The sequence below is a fragment of the Rhinatrema bivittatum genome, chromosome 2, assembly GCF_901001135.1.
Source record: "Rhinatrema bivittatum chromosome 2, aRhiBiv1.1, whole genome shotgun sequence".
In the NCBI taxonomy this organism is placed as follows: domain Eukaryota; kingdom Metazoa; phylum Chordata; class Amphibia; order Gymnophiona; family Rhinatrematidae; genus Rhinatrema; species Rhinatrema bivittatum.
Genome location: NC_042616.1, coordinates 493,083,751 through 493,106,453, shown reverse-complemented (window position 1 = coordinate 493,106,453; position 22,703 = coordinate 493,083,751).

The window sequence follows — 22,703 nt, the reverse complement described above, 5'->3', positions numbered from 1 at the left end:
GCACGCGGTTCCTGGCCCGCGCGCACATGCATGTGGCTATTTTATAACAGGTGTGCGGGCGGGTGTCTGTCACGCGCGCAACGGGAGGGGATATTAAAAAAAATATGCACGGCGGCACAGGTAGGCCTTTCCCAGTTTCCTCCCAGTCTGCTCCAATTAAGGAGCGGACGGAGGGAACTTCCCTAACCCTAACTTTATCCTTCCTCCCTCTTCCCCTCTCCTCCCCGACCCCTAAACTATCCCTACCTAACTTCTTTTTTTTTTTTTTTTCATACTTACTTCTGCTCCGAAGGAGCCGATAGGTTTTAAATGACGGGAGGTATGCACTGGGTTTATTCTTTATTTCAGTGCTGTAGTGAGATGACCTTCAGGCAGTAACTGCTTCCCACAAGTCTGCATGTTATTTATTTCTAGATAATAGGGAAGGTGGCATTGGTTGACACCTGGATCACTTCCCAGGACAGTATATGCATCACAATCAGTCTATTGGTTGAGATGAGTAGGACACGCACAAAAATAGATTTTCTGAAAAAAAAAACAACAACCCAAGAACATAATATCAAATAGCACAGCACGGCTCACAGAAGGAGTTATAATAAATTAAAAGTTGAATTAGGTTTTGAGGGGAAAAAAATAGATAATGAGAAATAGTGAAAATGCCAGAAAGAAAGAAAAAGGATACAAGAAAACGCTAGAAGGACTGTAGCTTTGTGTTTGCTCTTGTTGATGTCTTTTTCTTCTACAGGCCTGAAGAGCTCAACAGTCATGTCATTAGCATCTGCGTTTCAAACCTGTCAAGTTCATAGCATGTCATATGGTTATTGTTACTGAAAACCAGAATTAGATCATTGTAAGGGTCTTAAGATCTGAACACTAAGCAATGAAAAAAATATACCCAGTAAATCTGGGCATTTAAAAAAATTAACATTCTTTTTTTTTTTCCCCCAGTCATTCTGTGAAGAGCTCCATGTTTTTATATGCTAACATTTTTGTAAAGGTGATCTTTAGGGGGCTGGCCTGGTGGCTCGGTGGCAGAGCTGTGCACTGTGATGCAGAGGGACCTGTTTTTTTGATTCCCATTTCTGCTCCTCCATTCCCCAGGCTGGGGTGAGCTTAGATCTGTTGCACAAGTTGAATTCTCAGCCCCTGAGAGGGAGATCAAGCCCCAGACTTCACTCGAGAATGAAACCCAGTGGCTGCACTCAGGACCCACGATGGCAGGGTGTTGGATGGAGTCCTGGGGCATGGTCCCGCCGTCAAGAACTGTTGCTGCAATGAGTGGTCCAAGCGAGGTAGTAGGGAGCTATAAAAATAGGGGAATATTCCCCAGGTAGTTGTGAACAAAGGCTTGTGGTACTGCGAACCAACAAAGACTGAATCCAATTGAACTGGAAGCTAAAAAAATAAAAACAGAGGTGGAAACTGCTGTACCCCTACTCCCACCCGCGCCCCCCCCCCCCCCTCACCCAAAAGATATGTTAAAGGACATTAAGGTACCTGTAGCTCTTAATCAATTCAACTTGGGGGCTTTAGGAATGATTGAAGATATTCTTTTACTTATTTTTCAAAAGTCTGTCCTACTTAATGGCACACAGAGACATTTAATTCATGGAGAAGTAGAACAGAACAAGACTTTTAACTACTTCTCTCTCCTCTATTAACCCTCAGGTTCATCCATGAAATGTACTGCATCATTGCATCCAAGCTAAACTTGGTTACTAAGGCAACTAAGTTTTCTTCTCAAAGGATCACTGAGACATCCCTCTGGATCCCCTGGTAACCAGAAACCGGCATGCTGGGGAACATCAACAGCAAAGGCCTGCCCGCCTTCTCCCTCTCTCTCTCGCTATAGCCAAAGGCAGTGCAGAGTCTGTGACTGCAGGGGAGGTGGGGGGGGCAGAGTCTTGTTACATTCCTGACCTGCTTTTACTTCCCTCCTCCTCCTCTAAGCAGGATGGCAGAGCCCCACAGCAACTAATTCCACCACAGGATGGGAGGAAGGAAGGAAGGAGGAGAGCACAGGCAGCTGCAAGAGACACACACAGACACCTAGGAGTAAAGATTTCTGGTGCACACAGCGAGGTTGCTGCAGCTGTGCTGTGTGCAGATCCGCCACATGTGAGCAATTTCGGTGTTTCCACAAGTTAAGTCACGAGGGCATCTCTTTCCATCCCTCTCCTCTCCCCTTCCCTCTCTTGCCTTCCTCTCCCCCCTCCTTTTCCCTGTCACATGAGATGAACACCTGTTTGCTCTGTCTCATGGCTCCGTGATGAATTGATGTGGGACAAAATGCCCCTTTTTTAACTTGTGTCTGACACACACCATGACAAATGTATTATAGTTTGTGTGGGCCGGGGGCGGTGGGGGGGGGGGGCACAGAGGGAGCAGAACTGTCATTCGTTTACTTTTCCTTCTTTATTTTTTAGCAGAAGGTTTGATCCTCCTGTTTTGGCAACCATCGTAGCATCTTCTTGTACCCAATGGAGGTCGGCTGGGCTGGGCATTAACCCCCTCCACTGCACTCCATATTATACAGATTCTCAATTTTAGCCAAAAGGGGTGGGGTGGGGGGCATTCTCCGCACATAGGAGCTCATTTCTGCCCTTGGATCTTTACAAAAATAAAAAAAGGTTGAGAAACAATTTTTTTAGGTATGTAGAAATAAAGGTCAACCAAAAAAAAAATGCAGTGTGCCATTCCTGTCTATACTCACAATCCAGAGAAACCAGCACGCCATTTTCTCAGGTGGGTTTTCTGTCATTTTGATGTTTAATTCGCACCTTTTCATTGGTAGCTCAAGGCGAATTACATTCAGGTACGATAGATAGTTCCTTGTCCTCAGAGGGCTGTTTACCAAAGGTTTTCTCCCATTTCACATCTATGGGAAAGATGCTTTGTAAACAGGGTGCTAAAGCTTGTATCCGACTTGCCCAAGGTCACAAAGAGAGTGAGTAGGATTTGAATCCTGGCTTCCCTGCTTCACGGGCCATTGCTGTAACCAGGAGGCCACTCCACTCCAACTCCAGCAGAACCTGTGAAATATGCTGAAGGAGAAAAGGTGGGACAGGAAGTAGAGATCAGTATCAGTAAAGTTGAAACCTCTTTTATTAGGATTGATCATGGGGGGGCGGGGTTGGAGAAGGAGTGGGGGCAAGGGAGGATAGTGGTAGTCTTTACTGAGGGAGTTAAAAATACATATTTTGCAACATTTATAAAAAGCATGAGTTCAATTAGAATGGAAATGTTATAATAGAAAGGCTAAAGAGAGCAATTTTGGCAGAAGGGAACTTTGGAAGAGGTTTAGGGAACAGTGTTCCTTTTAAAGACACTTCCTTTTGAAAATGGAATTTCCTTGTCTTGCTTTTAAATGACTGACTGTGGCTACCTCAGATCCTAGTACTAGTGCACATGGCTTCCCCATGCAATCACATGATTCCTGCTTTTGGCAACATATCACATGAGGGCTGGAATAACAAGAAACTCCCTGTCATAAGTGACAGGCTGAGCCAGACTTGGTTTTGTTCCATTGTGTCCATGGACTTCTAGTCCTGTTTTCTTAGATTAAGAAATACAGATTAAGGTAAACACATATTTTGTTTGCTATCCCAGAGGCAAACGGACAAAATGAGTTGCCCCAGAACACTCAGAAAATCAGTGGCAGAGGACAGGCTTGAACTCATGACACAGGACTGTCCTGTGTTACAGTACAATGCTTTAAGCACTAGATTACTCTAGCATAAATTAATGTGTTGATTAAGGAAGTCATTTTAAGATGAATGTCCTGTTTTTCAGATGGGTCCTAGAAGCACATGCCAAAGGTCACACTGAGAGTCAATTGCAGAGAGGAATCTTGACCTCATGTCTCAGGAATTTTTTAAAGCTAAAGTCCAGAACTCTGACCACTGTTTTCTTACAGAAATTGGAACTACACATCCGTAAGTGCGATGGGATAAAGCAGGGCTGGCTTCTTCTAATCCCTATGACATAATGCTTGCTTGCAACCCTATATGGGGGAATTCTGTGATCACATGGTGTCACCATATTTTCAGAACTAAGAATCAGGACTTCATGCAGACTATTGCAAAGAGCAGCACTGTGGTCCAGAGGTGGGAGGGGAAAGGGAGATTTGAGTAGTGGCCAGAAGTGCTAGCATGGAATTCTGGGAAGATTTGGGAGCTGGAGTGAAGAAATTGTGGTGCTGCCATCAAATGTGATGCTGATGATTGTAACCAGTCCTCTGGAACAAACTACCGACTGATCTAAGACTGGAACCTTGCCTCCACACCTTAAGGAAACTTAAGACGTGGCTTTTCCTCCAAGCCTTTCCCTAACTCAAATTAACTCGTCATACCCCTTCTACTCTATAGGGATTTCCGCACAGTACTCCAAGCCATCATTCTAACTAAATTAGACTACTGTAATTCACTCCTGCAGGGCCTTCCAGCATACACTACCAAGCCACTCCAGATGGTTCTGAATGCCACTGCAAGGATCCTTACCAATGCCAAAAAAAGGGACCATATCACCCCAATCCTACAGCACCTCCACTGGCTCCCCATCAAATATAGGATCCAGTTCAAGACCTGCATGATTGTTCACAAGGCACTACATAACATCTCCCCCCTCAACCTAACTTTCCAGCTTCAACTACACTCTTCTAACAAACCAACCAGAAGGGCATACCAGAACAGAATGATCACCCAACCTGCAAAATCTACCCTGAGGAAACGCGCTCTATCCACAGCGGGCCCGTCACTCTGGAACTCACTACCACCGGACCTCCGCCTAGAACAGTGCCACACAACGTTCAAGGTGAAACTCAAGACTTGGCTCTTCCTTCAAGCTTTCCCAGAGAGCTAAAGCAGGAAGAACAAACATCCAGCCTTGTCTTACCACAATAATGTAATGCTCACATTGAGTCAGTTTTTTGTTCCAAGTTGTTACCTAAGTTGATCTTAGTTGTTTCTTAATATAATATATTACACTGTATTATAGTTCTTCTGTTCATTATATTATATTTAATATGTTCCATGTAAACCGCCTACCCGGCGATAGCTATATCTGTTAAATGTGAACCGGAGTGATATGTATTGTATACAGGAACTTCCGGTATATAAAAACCAATAAATAAATAAATAAATAAATACCCAGATCAAGGAACTGAATGTCTACTAATTTCATTCCATATTATATGATAATTACCTAGTTAATCTCTATCGCTCTTACTCCTACTTCACTTATTCCTAGCTACTCCAGCTCCCAAGTTCAACACCCCTGTTTTATTGTAACTTTGATAGTTTCGACCTTTCTTATTTATGTTACATTGGTTTTTCCCTTGTTCCATGTAAACCGGCCTGATATGAATCCCATTCATGAAGGCCGGTATAGAAATATTTTAAATAAATAAATAAATAAATAACCATAACACCAACGAGCATATGGTGGCTGGATGTTTCAAAAAACAGCCTTACTATTTCCGGTGGCTGTTTGGATAATTGCAAAGCTTGGTGGGAAGAAATGGGAGGGGGCTTGAGTATTGGATTAAGTGTAGGCCTTGTAAGAACCCAAAGAAGAATGCGACAAGGCCTAAAATAGCTTATCAGCGGAGGTGGTTGTAAAATATTAAATGGAGCCAGCAAATATTAACTAACGTCCTCTGCATTCAGGCAGGCCAATCCCCATCAGTGAGTTATGCACATCTGCCAGCAGATAGAGACGGAGCAAAAGCTGACTTCACGGATATATAGTCCCGCTCCGACATCAGCCCACCTCTATTCTCCGTCTTCAGCAGATGCTGGACATGCATTTCCCTTCTAGGGATTGCCTGTGAGTTGTGGATGCAATTCAGGCACGGTGGGTTGAGCAGCCTTTTGGCTAGGCCTCGCTCTCAGGCTTCTCCTTTTTTGGTGTATGGTAGGCCACGGCAGTTAGTTCGAACTTTGTTTAGCGTGTGTCGGTGTGCACCTGTGCGTCTCTTTATGCATCCACCTCTGCCTCGCCTATTGGGCACATGTGTGTCTGAGCATTTCTTTTGGATGCACATTCTGTGCATCCAGGTTGGGTGTTGTTTCTGGATGTACTTTTTATGCGCCTAGCCTGGGCATTGCTTTTAAGCATGTGTACCTGAATGCACGTTTTATGCGCCTAGTTTGGGCAAGCGTAGTAAATGCTTGTACCTGGATGCACATTTTTTGTGCCCCTAGTTTAGGTGTATTTTTTACTTGCGGGTACCTGAATGCACATTTTATGTATCTAGCTGGGCACGTGCCTATACCTCTGAGCGCATTATAACTGTGGTGCCAGCGGCAAAGAAGTCTAAGCACTTATGTATTTGTTCTGCATGCTACACAGCTGGAGCTTTCTACAAGCCTCTGTCAGCGCTGCCTGGATATTCATGGGGATTTGCTTCCTTCTGATTTTGCCAACTATGTCCATCTCCTTGACCTGTGGGGAGTGGGACCGAAGGTGACATGACGCGGATGTCTCCTCCTTCAGTTGATCCATTGACCAAATCTTCAGGGGATACTCACTCTCAGGATGTCAGGTTTGGACCTATAGGGCCTGGAATGCAGTCATCCTCCTTTTCGTGGATGGAATTCTTCCAGGGATTACAGACCTTTCTACAGGGGTGATTGTCCGAGTCAACAATAGGTTTGTGCACTCAGAGTCTCCTGGGTCTGCCATAACGCAGCATGGCCTGATAAAGTTCAAATGCATATGAATCAAGATGACACTGCTGATGATGTCAGTGGCTTTCCCATTGAGAAAGGGGAGACTCCCTCAGATTTGGAGCCACATTGAACTCTTCTCTGTTTCTTTCTGGCAGGCCGATTCAGTAAAGTCCCTGGGAGAGCGGACGAACGCCCGCTCTCCCGGCATGCGCACCGGCCACTCGCCGGCGTGCGTGATTCAGTATTTAAATTAGGTGGTGCGGTAGAAACAGGCAAAAGGAGGCACTAGGGACACTAGCGCGTCCATAGCGCCTCCTTTTAGCCCGGAGCGGCGGCTGTCAGCGGGTTTGACAGCCGATGCTCAATTTTGCCGGCGTCGATTCTCGAGCCCGCTGACAGCCACGGGCTCAGAAACCGGACGCCGGCAAAATTGAGCGTCCGGTTTTAGACCCGACAGCCGCCGGCCCATTTAAAATTTTTTTTTCTTTTTTTTTACTTTTTTTACCCTTCGGGACCTCTGACTTAATATCGCCATGATATTAAGTTGGAGGGTACACAGAAAAGCAGTTTTTACTGCTTTTCTGTGCACTTTCCCGGTGCCGGCAGAAACTAGCACCTACCTTTGGGTAGGTGCTAATTTCTTAAAGTAAAATGTGCGGCTTGGCTGCACATTTTACTTTCTATATCGCGCGGGAATACCTAATAGGGCCATCAACATGCATTTGCATGCTGAGGGCGCTATTAGGTGCCGCGGGTTGGATGCGCGTTTTCCTCCCCTTACTGAATAAGGGGTAAGGGAAAATGCACGTCCAAGAGCAGGTTAACAGTCTGTATCAGCCTGATAGAGATGAGTTGCCGAGCCTGATCTCTTGACTTTGAAGGCCCTTGGAGTGGTTGGGGATGACTCCTTGGGGATGCAGAGGAAGAACCCTATTTTGGTAACCCTACCAAGGCTTCATGTTTCTTTCCCCTCCTGTAATCAATTCAAGAGTTAATTGATCTAGATTGGAGTGCGCCAGAGGCGTCCTATTAAAGGAGGTGTGCCTTGGTGGCTTTATACCCCTTGGATCCACAGGCCAGAGAGCAGTTGCGTTTCTCTAAGGTGGATGCTTTGGTGTGTTCTATCACAAAATGAACTACCATCCCAGTAGAGGGAGGTGTGACTCTTAAGGATTCTCAGGATAGGAGAATTGAGGCTATCCTAAAGCAAGCCTTTGAGGCAGTGACAATGAACTTGCAAATTGCTTTTTGTTGTGCCCTGATAGCTCAAGCTACCTTGTGTCTTTCTCAAGAATCTGGCAATGCCGCTTCTGATAGTGGACCTATGGTAGAACTTAGCTGATGTGGGCTATGACCTGGTTTGCACAGCCACCAGAGGAGTTGCTTCTGTTATAACAGCCAGACAACAGCTGTGGCTGCACAACTGGCTGGCAGATACCATTTCTAAGTCCAATCTTACCAAGCTGCCTTTCAAGGGTTCACTTTTGTTTGACAGGGAATGCGAGAAAATGGCAAATAAATGGGAGGAAACCCAGATCCCTCACTTGCCAGAGGATAAGAAGCCGGACTTTTTGGGCAAGTGGCCACTCTCAACTATAGGGGAAGTTCTTCCCAGAGAGCATGACCCTTCCACAGATCTCAGTCCTTTTGACCCTGAAGGCCTGGAAAGGATGCAGACTCTGGAAGTGGAGCCCTTTGATCTTCTCAATGAAGATTTGCGGGTTCACCTGTTGGTGCAGGAGCTAGGTGGGTGCCTATCTAATTTTTATCACAGGTGGATGCAGATTACTTCAGATCAATGGGTCCTCGAAGTGGTTCGGGACGGATATGCTCTACAATTTCTTCGCATTCCTCCAGATGTCTTTATGTTATCTCCATGCAACTCCCCTCAGAAGAGGGTGACGGGGAAGCTATATTGCAAAGGCTGTTGGACCTGAAATCCATGATTCCCATTCTTGAATCGCAGCAAAATACGGGTCATTATTACATTTATTTTGTCCTGCCCAAGAAGGAAGGGTCCTTTTGACCCATACTGTTTTTCAAGGGAGTCAGTCATCATTTGCGAGTCTTTCATTTCAAGATGGAAATGGTGTGCTCTGTCATAATGGCAATACAAGCAGGAGAACACCTCACATCTCTGGATCTCATGGAAGTATATCTGCATATTCCCATTTATGGGAATGTCAACAGTTCCTTCAGTTTGCCATTCTGAATTGTCATTACCAGTTTCAAGCCTTGCCTTTCGGACTGGCCACTGAGCCCAGGACATTTTCCAAGGTCATGGTGATGGTAGCGGCAACCTTACTCAAAGATGGCATTCTGGTTCACTCTTATCTGGAAGACTGGTTGATTTGAGCCAAGAGAGTAGATGAGAGTCTTCGGGCTTCTCACAAGGTAGTTTCATTACTACAAGAGCTAGGCTGAGTGGTGAATCTGGCCAAGAGCAATTTGCAGCCGGCTCAGACTCTGGAGTATCTCGGAAATCACTTTGATTCAAAGCAGAGAAGAGTATTTATGCCAGAGCTTGAATCCAAAGGTTGATGGCTCGAGTTTGAACCCTGATGAAGACTATTCGCCCGACCTTATGGCCTTATCTACAGGTCCTGAGGTTGTTGGCTGCTGCACTGGAAGTAGTTCCCTGGGCAAGGGCACATATGCGACCTCTTTAACATGCATTGCTTTCCCAATGGAACCCAGCATCGCAGGACTATGCAGTGAGGCTGCTTCTACCATTGGAGGTGAGGTCTCAGTTGTACTGGTGGTGATAGGCGGATCATCGCAGGAAGGAAATTTCCATGTAAATGCTGGATTGGTTGGTTCTCACAATGGTTGTAAGCCTTCTAGGTTGGGGGGCTCACTGCCAGGAGTTGATGGTGCATGGTCGCTGGAATGCAGAGGAGTGGCGGTGGAGCATCATCCGACCGGAAGCATGGGCGGTTCCATTAGTGTGCTTGCGATTAGCTAAGCGTCTAGAGCAGTGATGGCAAACTCCAGTCCTCAAATGCCACAAACAAGCCAGTTTTTCAGGATATCCACAATGAATATGCATGAGATAGATTTGCATACAATGGAGGCAGTCCATTTATCTGCCCACCTTGGACAGGGACAGAGATGAAAGTGAGTATCATCTTTTGCATTCCTTTGATGTCAAGCAAAATTTGCTGCAGTACTTGGAGGTGACTAAATCTGTCTGGAAGTCAGTTCGCCTGTTTGTGCTCCATGGTGGCGGTAAGAAGGGAGCACTGGCAATGCAGACAACGATGGCTCATTGGGTTAAAGAAGTAATTATGGCCGTCTATGTGGCTGCTGAGGTTAGTTTGCCAAAAAAGATTAGACTGCATTCCATGAGGGCTCAGGCAGTATCGTGGACAGAACCTTATTTGTTGTCCCCTGCCTAGATTTGCCAAGCGGCGACGTGGTCATCTCTGCATACTTTTTCCAAGCATTACTGCTTGGATGTTTGGGCTGGGGAGGATTCCTCATTTGCGCAGGTTTTATTAACTGGACTTCTGGCAGCCTCCCGCTTTGGCACATACCACTGGTGGGTATTGGCCTGCCTGGACGCAGAGGAAGGAGAAATTATTACTTACCTGATAATTTCCTTTCCTTTAGTGAGAGTAGGCCAAACCCCGACCCACCCTAGGCTGCCGATGTTTCTATTTTGGTTAGCCCCTTCAGGGCAAACTTTGCAGAGTGTGATTCCTTCTCTACATTGAAGACTGTTAGGTGGCTTATCTAGCCCCTTAGTTTAGTGAATGTGTTATTTCTTTTGGCTGAGCTCAGTGTTCCCATTGGGTTGGAAGCATGAGTGGTTGATTATCAATGATAATGTTCAAGATTAATCAGTGTGTCCTCAGTTTGGCTTTTCCAGATAATACTGACGGGCTGATGTCAGGGTGGGATTATATATCCATGATGTCAGTTTTTGCTCCGTCTCCATCTGTTGGCAGAGGTACATAACCCACTAGTGGGGATTGGCCTGTCCTCATTAAAGGAAAGGAAATTATCAGGTAAGTGGTAATTTCTCCTTTTATTATGTACACCAATGCCCATCTAGGTGGGAACTGCACAGCCAGAAAAAGATAAAAGTCAGGAACAAGAAGCAAGATAGTGTCTAGCTCAGAACTTGAACATTCCACACAACTAAAATGTCCCCTTCTGCATACATAACACTCATCCCTGCTTGGTGACATAATTGTCCAGTAGCAGGGGCCAACCACAATTGCACCAAAATCTCTGCAGTGCCCCTCACTCAACTCCAAAGGCTGTACATTAGACTCAGACCTTAATTAGCTAAGATCATTATTCTCATTCGGTGTTGGCTCTGGAAGAGTGACATGTCCGGAGCTAAAGGAGGAATCAATACCTGTGGGATAATAGTGTGCTCGGTATTAGCTACTTTCATAGTCTCATTAGGTACTACAATGTTGGAGGAGTTGATCAATGTGCTAATGCCAGATATGTTCATAAATGGTCTGAACCTTGTATAACAGAGATCCAGGGATTTCAATGATGGAAGCAGGGCCCACTTTGGTCCAGCTATATAATCTCTAGCAAACACAGGGTCTTGCTTTCTGTTGGATGGATTCTTGAAGCATCAATGGGATTGCTGAAAAATTTAAGAACATAAGGGGGCGGATTTTAAAAGGAGCGCGAATAGCCTACTTTTGTTTGCGCTCCAGGCGCAAACAAAAGTACGCTGGATTTTAGTAGATATGCGCGGAGACGCGCGTATCTGCTAAAAACCTGGATCAGCGTGCGCAAGGCTATGGATTTTGTATAGCCAGCGCGCGCCGAGCCGCGCAGCCTACCCCCGTTCCCTCCAAGGCCGCTCCGAAATCGGAGCGGCCTCGGAGGGAACTTTCCTTTGCCCTCCCCTCACCTTCCCCTCACCTTCCCCTCCCTTCCCCTACCTAACCCACCCGCCCGGCCCTGTCTAAACCCCCCCCTTACCTTTGTCGGGGGATTTACGCCTCCCAGAGGGAGGCGTAAATCCCCGCGCGCCAGCGGGCCTCTTGCGCGCCGGGCCGCGACCTGGGGGCGGGTACGGAGGGCGCGGCCACGCCCCCGGACCGCCCCGGGCCGTAGCCACGCCCCCGTACCCGCCCCCAAAACGCTGCCGACACGCCCCCCCTCGGAGAACTCTGGGACTTATGCGAGTCCCGGGGCTCTGCGCGCGCCGGTAGGCCTATGTAAAATAGGCTTCCCGGCGCGCAGGGCCCTGCTCGCCTAAATCCGCCCGGTTTTGGGCGGATTTAGGCGAGCAGGGCTCTGAAAATCCGCCCCAAGAAGTCTCCAATCACTCAGAATGTCAAGAAACCGAGGGATATAATATATGTGTAATTAAAGGTCCTCTGGTTATCATACTATGATGAAATTTCTAAACAATATTATCACCATAGACATGAAAATGATCAAGACCTCATAATAGGCTCTACCAGCATGTGTATGTTTTCATAGCTTTATCAATAATCATAAGTCAAATCATTGCATTTTTTAAAGAATTTTTTTACTTTTTGCACATAAAACTTATTCCAATGAATTTGTTTGTACAGCCGCAAATGATTGCATATAACTGTTTATGAACTTTTCCTTCAGGAACTTGCTCAACCCTCTTTTGAACTATGTTTCTTTTCCAATCTAAAGAGCCCTAATCTCTTTAGCCTTTCTCCATAATGGGGCTTTTTTGTCACCTTCTCTATACCTTTTCTAGTTCTGATATGTTTTTTTTAAGGTGGGGTGACCATAACTGCACACAGTACTCAAGGTGCAGTTGCACCATGGATCTGTATAAAGCAATTATGATATTCTCAGTTTTGTTCTCTATTCCTTTCCAAATAATTCCTTACATTCTATTGGCCTTTTTGATCATGCCACACACTGAGCCAAACATTTCAAGGTATTGTCCACAAGGACTCTGAGGTCCTTTTCCTGGGTGGTGTCCCCTAACACATAACCCAGCATCATGTACCCGTAGTTGAGATTATTTTTCCCTACATGCATTACTTTGCATTTGTCCACATTAAACTGCATCTGCCATTTAGATACTCTGTCCCCTAGTCCAGGGGTGGTCAACTCTAGTCTTCGAGAGCCACAAAGAGGCCAGATTTTCAGGATATCCACAATGAATATTCATGAGATAGATTTGGATACAATGGAAGCAGTGCATGCAAATCTATCTAACACATATTCATTGTGGATATTCAGAAAACCTGGCCTGTTTGTGACTCTCAAAAACTAGAGTTGGCCACCCCTGCCCTAGTCTCACAAGGAGACACTGGTAGTCTCATTTTCACATTTATCTTTCTTCACATGAATGCCCAATTTTTCTAATTGCTATAATATTTTCCTAAATTGTCCAGAGAGTTCATCTTTTGATGCTCCCATGACCAAGACTTTGTCAAAATAAAGTGCAGGACCTGAAATTCAAGCCAACAATGTTTCTGTGAATCATTGAAAGATGCCTGGTGCAACAGAGATTCTGAATTGGAGATGTTTAACTTGGAAGCTCCTCAATGAATAACGATTGTCTGGGCATCTGCACTCCAGTTTTTTTTTTCTAGTATGCATGAGTTTGCTGCTGATTATGTTTTATTAATTATGTTTACTCTTTCTTTGTAAACTGTTCCAAAATTTCATGATGTATGTGGTATATACATTTTTAATAAACCTTAACATAAACCTTCTTCACAATCAATTGCTGATAGACTTGTGCAAGGTTAAACGTTTTGCAAAGACCTTCCCTCCAGCAATTGTGACAAGTAGTTGGTTAACAGCAGGCATGGGGTGTAGGTGATCTTTAGACACCTTGTCAACAGTGCATTTATAATCTCTGCAGATCTGCACATCTCAATTTTGCTTTAGTAACTAACGATATAATGGTTGTGGCCAATTTTTTTGTGTGTGTAACTGGTTCTCGGATAACTTGTTCTATGAGATGCTTGAGCTCTGCCTTGCTCTTAGGATGCAGTGCAAAAGGTGCATTTCTGGCGTTCAGGTGAATGGGTGCAATGGCTGGGTCCGGGTGCAATGACATTGCTGGACTCTTATAAGATCCCAGTCCTCCAAGAATATCTGAGTGAATTCATCCATGATATCCTTGAGATGCCTATCAGTGATGATATGGACCCCTTTAATACTGATCCCTAAAGATGTGAAACACTTCCTTCCTAAGAGGCTTTTGTGTTTACCTCATGTGTCTATAAGTGGCCATGTCCCCTGAAAAGGGCTGTAGCAAGCACTTACAACATAGTTTCCTGCAAGCTCAGCGTTATGTCCATTATGATCATGGAGGCAACACTGTGAGGTGGACAACTTGGGAGGTCAGTGAGTAAAAAACAACTCCTTAAGAGTGTTATCACTGATAACTGATACTCCAGACCCAGAGTCAATCTCCATGGTACTTTCATAACCATTGCTATGCACTGTTATTAACACTTCTGAATGATGTGACTCCATATTCTGTGTTGTGATTCTGCTCGTGGGAGGGCCCAGCAAACAGCCTCATTCACCACTGCCGGCCAGACACCAGCTTTGCTCCTTCGCGGCCTTGAGATGCCACCTGTGTATCGCTGCTCTCCACAGCTGGAGTCACTGCCCTTGCCTTCTTGTGCGGCCGGAGCGCTGTTCCCCGATGCCACCTCTGCCATCCATATGGTGGAAGAGCTGCTGCTGTTGCCACCCAGTGCTGTTCTGGTCTTCACAGTCTGAGGGCCGCTGCCTTCCATCTCTGCTCCTGCCAGCGATCTCCTAGATGCGCCTGTGCCCCAGCTTGAGATTTAAAGGCACTGTGGTGGGAAAAGCCCTGCTGCCCCTTCTGATGACATCATTCCTCTAGCTCTATGAAAGGGCTCTTCAAACTCTTTCTTGTTGCCTCCTGCAAGGTCCTTCATGGTCTCTCATCTAGTTCCTGGTCTCCTGTCTTGTGTCATCATCGATGGTCTTCCCTTTCCTGTTCCTCGACTGGTTCCTGTGTCTTACTGGTTTCCTGAGTCCAAGTCTTCAGTCCTGTTTCCAAGTCTTTGATTCCTGTTCCTAGTCTGTGTCCTGCCTGAGCCTTCCGCTGGTTCTAATCTTTGGAGTCTTTGTTAGGGAACTGATGCCAGATGGGCAGAGACATCAGATAGGAGTTAGCATTCTTGATATGTACGAGCTCCTCTGGAGGGAGGAGCTAGCACTCTGTTATGGTTAAACTCCTATGAAGGGAAGAAGTTGGCAATCTTGTTAGGAAAGCTCTGTGTTAGAGCTAGGAGTAGCAATCTGTTGTACACTAGCTCCAGAAGGAGGTGGAGTTAGCAAGCTGTTATGAATCTGTTGCTGGATGCAGGAACATGGCAGATCCACAGCGTCATGCCGTTTCGGGGACGCCAGAGGAAGATGGCAAGAAGACGCCGCAGCAGCAAACCGTCCATCAGGCCTGGAGGGAGTCACCACAGTGGTAAGGAGGGCGGAGTGAGGGCTTCGAGCAGCGACGGACGCAACAGTCTTTCAGGTTCCTGAGTCCAAGCTCCTGAGTCTGAATCCAAGTTCCTGAATCGAGTTCCTGAGTCTGAGTTCCTGAATCCGAGTTCCTGTGGCTGAGTCCGAGTTCCTAAATCTGAGTTCCTGAGTCTGAATCCCGAGTCCCGAGTTCCTGAGTCCTGTCCCTGGTCTTTGGAGTTTTTGTTCCAGCTTCCATCTAGTTTCAAGTCTTTGAGTCAGTGCCTGCGCCGCAATTGGCATGGTCCACAGCCAATCCCGGGGATGTGCAGGGCATGCAGTGGTGGTGGACTCTCTCAGAGCCTTTGTCATGTTCCAAGTCCTGAGTCTTCATCTTGTTCCAAGTTGAGAGCCTTTGTCATGTCCAAGTCTTCAGCATCTTGTCCACATCTTCAGAGTCATCTTCTGAGTCCTCAGCCTTCATCTGTCCTCATGCACAAACCGCTTCATAGCGGCAGTCTGAAAGGGCTTTCGAGTGGCTGGAGGGCTACCCCAGAGACCAGCATTGCATTGCAGGGTCTCAGTTCCTGGTGTGTGTTGTACATCCAAGTGTTCGTATGCCATGCCAAGTGAGTTCCTATTTCCAAGCCAAGAGTATTCCTGTTTCAGCCAACCCATGCCTGGATGCATTTGCCCACCAGAAGAGGCTGGAGGGAGAGGCTTTGAAAAGGGGTTACTGTTGCAATTCCACTTATGGGAGGGCCCCACGAGCGGCCTCACTCACCACTGCTGGAGGGACGCCAGCTTTGCTCCTTTGCAGCCTTGAGATGCTGTGTGTGTTCCGCTGCTCTCTGCGGCTGGAGTCTCTGCCCTTGCCTTCTTACGTGGCCAGAGCACTGTTCCCTGATTCCACCTCTGCCAAATATACAGTGGAGGAGCCGCCAATTTTGCCTCTTGTCTTGTTCCTGGTCTCCTGTGTCATGGTATCATCGATGGTCTTTCTGTTTCTGGTCCTCATCTGATTCCTGTGCCTTCCTGGTTTCCTGAGTGAAAGTCTTCAGTCCTGCTTCCTAGCCTGCTTCCAAGTCTTTGGATCCTGTTCCTTGTCTGTGTCCTGCCTGAATCTCCCACTGGTTCTAGTCTTTGGAGTATTCTAAGTTCCTGAATCCAAGTTACTGAATCTTAGTCCGAATTCCTGAGTCAAATCCTGAGTCCCAAGTTCCTCAGTCCTGTCCCTGGTCTTTGTAGTTCCTATTCCAGCTTCTGTCTAGTTCCAAGTCTTTGAGTCTAGTGCATGCGCCACTATTGCATAGTCTGCAGCCAGCCCTGAGTTGTTTAGAGTGTGCAGTGGTGTCGGAATCTCTCAGAGCCTTCATCATGTTCCAAGTGCTGAGCCTTCTTCTTGTTCCAAGTCCAGAGCCTTCGTCATGTCCAAGTCTTCAGCATCTTGTCCATGTCTCCAGAGTCATCTTCTGAGTCCTCAGCCTTCGTCTGTCCTCACTCACAAATCGCTTCACAGCGGCAGTTCGAAGGGCTTTTGAGTGGCCAGAAGGCTACCTCAGAGACCAGCATTGCATTGTTGGATCTCAGTTTCTGGAGCGTGTTGGACATCTGAGTGTTCCTATGCCAAGCCAAGCGTGTCCCTGTTTCCAAGCCAAGAGTATTCCTATTTCAGCCAGCCTGTCCCCGGATGTGTTAGCCCGCCAGCAGCGTGGACCACGGCCAGCCCCGTGGTTGCGCAGATTGCATCAAGGCTCAGGGGCTCATGCTCTCTAGGGCCCGTCCAAGCCCACAACATTCTGTACAGCCTGGATGTGATATAACCTCCCAGTCTCATCACGCATTGCTATCGAGTATATTTGTTTGTGAATCAAAGTCCTTGTTGTTCTCCTTATGCCGCATACCATTGAATTTTGATCCTCAAACTTGTGCATTGTGGCTTTTATTTTTGCAAAAATGACATTCTGTCCCTTTAAGTCTGCATACAGAGCATCAGTGTTGTCCTCCACAGCTAAAATATGAATTTGGAAGCACAGCCCTTTGGATTGGCTGCTAAATGACTGTCAGAGAAAAAAGGTGTTTGTTGGGCTTTCCTGGTGAAGGCTGGTGCCCTGCTTGTGAAGCTACAGAGTAGCTTAAGTTAAGGCAGCTTCAGACTATTGTTAGCCTGGGACATGGCCTCGGTCCTTGAGGATCAGAATTGGTCCTCAGGGATTTCAAAAAACCCAATGTTCTGCTAACTTAATGGCTGAGAGCACATGGAAATACTTAGGCTCTGAACAGAAATATCAGTGAAGCAACCTGTTATGAGATCAGTGCCACTTGTAAAGGAACATGTACAGTATATTGTAAATAAACCCTTGCAGTCGAGAACGGAGGAAAGTTGTATTATGTCTAGGGAGCCCTAATCTGACAGTTTGCCAGAACCTCTACTCCTCTCAGACTCATAGTGGCCAGAGTTGCTACAAGAAGCAGCCAAACAGAAAAAGTCAAATTCTTGTGTATGTGAGGCTTTTTTTTTTTTTTTTTTGGGGGGGGGGGGGGGGGGTGTATGGCTTGAGGCTAAAGGGCTTAGCTCTGCCTCTGTTAGATAGACTGTGCTTGAGTGAGTCAGCACTCCAAAAATAGAGTTAGGCTTTTTTTTTTTAATTCTTTCTTTGGAGGAAGAAGATTGGAGTTCACCGGGTGCTGGGAGCAAGCAGCAGTTTGGTTATAGCCCTCCAGAAGGGTGCCATGTCCTGTTTTCATTCCAAGCTTACATTGCAATCCTGGTGTGTAACCCAGTCCTGAATCCTGAATTCCTCCTTTTACAAAGGAGCATAAGGTGGATAGCACTTTTCCCCCAGTAAACGGTGCAAAGCCAGCCTGTAGAGATCAATCTATCCTTAAGGGACTGTGTGCCTGTACGTAACCCCCTACCATGGCTACACTGAAAGATCGGCAGCAGCAAATACAAGGGCTGCTGCAAGAGAACCAGCTCCTGTAGACATAGTGGCATGGGAGATACCAGGCCCAGGCATAGGTAATCAAAACCCTGTCTCAGAGGTGTCATCAGCACCAGGCCGTGTTTAGGAGGAGCTACCCATCCCCTAATTCACTACCAACAGAATGCTTCAATTGAAACAGGGGGCACTACTGAGAGTTCCTACACCAATATGGCCTGCATTTTAGGTTATATGCAGAGTATTTTAATGAGGGAACCAGGAAGATCTACTGGGTAGTGACCTTGTTCGCAGAGGATTACCTGAAATGGGATATTACCCTAAAGGAGCACACCTTGGACTTAAGTTGGGAAAGATCATAAGAACATAAGAAGTGCCGTGCTAAGGTCCATTGAACCCAGCATCCTGTCTCTGACAGTGGCCAGTCCGGGTCACAAGTACCAGGCAGATCCCCAGTAGTTGATGTATTTCTTGTATCTCATTCCGAGGGATAAGCGTCAGTTTTCCTAAGCGTACCTAGCTAATAATTGTTTATGGACTTTTCCTTCAGGGAATTGCCCTCTTTTGAACCTCTTTTGAATTGCCTTGATTATATCCTCCACAACAGATTCCATAGCTTTATTGTGCGCTGAGTGAAAAAATACTTCCTCCGATTTGTTTCAGGAAGAATTTAAGCAAATACTCTCAGACCTGCACCAGATACATTTGGCAGAAAGGAACCTCCTGGTTCAGTCCTTTCTTATGCAGTTAGGTTCTGTTAGCTGCTAGGGGACACATAATGAGCAGGCCCTACGACACCACTTCCCTGGGCAAATGGCACCCTGGCCACAAATGGTCAATGGCATTCTGCACTCCAGATATTCTCTCCCCCTTCTCGCAACTCTCTTCAGGCATTCTCTCTCCCCCTCCACCCCCTTTCTCAGCCTTATCTCCCTTCTCTCTCTCTCCCTCCATCCATTCATTCTCCTGCCCCCCCCCCCCCCAACATATTTCACCTTCATTCCCTGCCTCTTAATCCATTCCCTCCCCTCTCTCCCTCCCTGCAGGCACTCTCTCCCCTTTTCCCCATCTCCCTCCTGGCATTCTCCCCTCCTTCCATCCATTTATCCCCTCCTTTCTCTCCCTCCAGATTTTCTCTCAGTTTTCTTTTACCTTCCTCTATATATTCTCTCTCTTCCCCCACCCTCTTTCCCAACATTCACTCCTGTCTCCATCCAGGCATTTCTATCCTGCCCACCCAGCTCCGGCTGCCATGCACCTTCTCACCTGTGGCTGGCGCTTCTCCTGTCCTAAATCCAGGGCTGCTTTAACCACTTATGGGGCTCTTGGCAAAAACGTTTGTGGATGAACTTCCCCTTTTATGTTTTTCCTGATTGACCTTCCCCACCCCCCCCCCTTACACCCTTCACTCACACTCCCAGCCAATCTAACACTCCCCTTCCTCAATCTAGTTCTATCCCAAGTCTCTGCTACCTCCCCTCCCATCTCTGAATGTCTTTATCCCCCTACAATTCAAGTACTGTTCTTTCCCCAACCAGTCTCCCAGTCCCTGCTACTCCCAGTCTCCAAGCCCTCACTCTTCCCTTCCCTCCCCTCCCCATCCCCATCAAGAGCTTCAAGCAAGCCTCTTTCTTCTTACAAGTAAAAAAAAAAACCCAAACAAACTCAACCCAAAATTCCACATAGCAGTGTATTTTACTAGGTTTTTCACTTTCATGTGAAGATTTCTTTTAAAGAATTTATCTCACTTGGAAAATGTGAATGACTCTGAGGTCAATATTCAAACTAAAGTTGGAGCAGGCTCAAAACAAGACCAGAACAAAACATTAGCTTTCCACATGAGGGTGTTAGAGCAATTATTTCAAATAATGGGTTAAACAAAGGGTTAAACATGATCCAGCAAGGAGATGGTACTCAAGAGCTTGACACATTTAAAACTAATCGGAGAAAGTTCTTTTTTACTCAACGCACAATTAAACTCTGGAATTTGTTGCCAGAGGATGTGGTTCGTGCAGTTAGTATAGCTGTGTTTAAAAAAGGATTGGATAAGTTCTTGGAGGAGAAGTCCATTACCTGCTATTAATTAAGTTGACTAAGAAAATAGCCACTGCTATTACTAGCAACAGTAACATGAAATAGACTTAGTTTTTGGGTATTTGCCAGGTTCTTATGGCCTGGATTGGCCACTGTTGGAAACAGGATGCTGGGCTCGATGGACCCTTGGTCTGACCCAGTATGGCACGTTCTTATGTTCTTAGTTTGCTGGAGTTGCAATGCTTCATGAATCTGCCCAGCTCAGCCAGCTAGGTGGCAATACTCTCATTACAATCTTGATGCCACTTGTGGAACTGAAACCTTTACACTATGATGGATGGCGTAGGAGAGAAATGGGCCTTTAGCAATGCTATGATCTCCTCACATGTCTTAAGCGTTTGCTGATGTAACCCCCTTGGGCAGAACAGCGAAAGGAGAGCTTCAGTAGCTATCATGGGGCCAAAGCAGAAAAACCTCTCTTCCTCACTTTTCCTCCAAAAACTGTCACACATAAAAGAACACTTCTGCTCAGTGTTGTAATTATACATAACACAAATGGTTTCCCCGGAGGCAGGGGAAAGAAATAAGTGCCATAAGATTTGGTTTGAAAGAGATTCAATCTATAATAAAACCTGCAATGCAATGATTGTTAGTTCACAGCAATAGCTACCTTGACTCAGTTGTTCAAATTCAATGAGTTATTTTTAAAGAAGCCAAATTGATGAAAAACTTATTTTGGAAATAAGTAAAAATGTCTTTAAACGTTTTCTGGAAACACACTTTAACAGCTATCTGTCAAATATTCAGCAGCTACAGTGAGTGATTCCAACAACAACAAAACAAGTACGTTGCAGTTCAAATGGTTAACTCCAAATTTGAAGTGCAAATTTCTTAAACAGTAAAGTTGAAATAATATCTACCACATCTAATCAGTGTATGCCTTAAGGTGCTAAAATAAATTCCGATGATCTACCTCCAAAGAAACAGACATTCTGATCTCTTAATATGAACTTGGGTCACATTTTATCTGATATCTAAACAATTCAGATTACCTTTCAGACTATATTACAGACACAATCAGAACGCACACTCCTGGTCGCCATGGGTGCTCCTTTACCTACCCACATGCTTTCGGTTTAGAAAGGAAGCACGTAAGGGGGATAGCCCCAGGAGAAGGAGCGGGCAGGAGGCCTGAGGGTGCATACTCTTTCTGTGTCCTTGTGCTGCCAGGTCCTGGGACATCATCTGTGAGCTTCTATTGAGCACCAAACATAGAAATAAAGTCCTAAAACAAGTTTTATATTCAAACTATTTTTGTTTTTAATTTATTAAAGAAGCAATCAACAAATACCTGGTATACAGTTGTCCCTTCCACATACCAAGGCAAAAATCCTAGTTTTAATGAGTGAGGGAAAATATTTAACATTTTCCTTTCCTCTCTGGTGTGGGTGGGAAGGGGGAGGGGGAGAGCAGTGTGTGATGTCACTAAGGGCTTGGGCTTCTTCCTTTACTCCCAGCGCAAAGCGTGTAAGAGTTAAAAAGCTCCACAAAGGGCCTGGAAATGAGGTAGAGATTGTCCTCATTTTTTCTGAAATGATTCTGCAGGCACTAGGCAGGCTGTTCTTCATCTGGATATTTCTTCCAGCTGCCTAAGGATACTGCAGCCCATTGGGGTTTGGACTTCTGCCATCCCACGCACCTTCGACCTGCAGGCCAGGTGCTGGAAAGTTTGCAGCTCATTGGCATGGGCCATAAGATGAACTCAACAACATATTCCAGCTACACAGGAGCAACCCAACAAAGCATTCTATCTATCAGTTACACAACACTGTGTCCCAATGCACTTCTAATTGTAAATTTGATTACAACTATATACGCTTTTTTTTCAAATGCAATTGTCTAATTTAAATTGTTGCAATGTGCCTGGAGGCCGTTTCTGGTAAAAGGCGGTTTATCAAATGTCAATAAACAAATGAATACCTTAGGCCAGCATCATTTCTTCTTTTTCTTTGCTTCATATGCTTTGATATTCTCCACTGAAAACTATTCCAAACATCGATTCATTGCTCCCCTTCTCTAAATTCTCTACCCCACCATTCTCCATTACTCTCAAGTTCTAAAGTTTTTCTTCCTCTCACCCCGCCATCATCACTCTCTCTGAGGGCATCTCACCCTCATCACTGCTATCACATCTCTTCTTTTCATCTCTGTACCCTTCTTATCCTCTTGTCCTCTCAGCTGGAGATATCAATCCCAATCCTGGCCCTTCAAGTAAACTCTCACACAATCTGCACACATCAACCAATTACCCCTCCAATTCTTATCCCCATGCTCCTTCCCTTTCCTCTTATCTTTCGGATAATAGAAAGACTAGGGGTCACTCCATGAAGTTAGCAAGTGGCACATTTAAAACTAATCGGAGAAAGTTCTTTTTCACTCAGCGCACAATTAAACTCTGAAATTTGTTGCCAGAGGATGTGGTTAGTGCAGTTAGTATAGCTGTGTTTAAAAAAGGATTGGATAAGTTCTTGGAGGAGAAGTCCATTACCTGCTATTAAGTTCACTTAGAGAATAGCCACTGCCATTAGCAATGGTTACTTAGTGTTTGGGTACTTGCCAGGTTCTTATGGCCTGGATT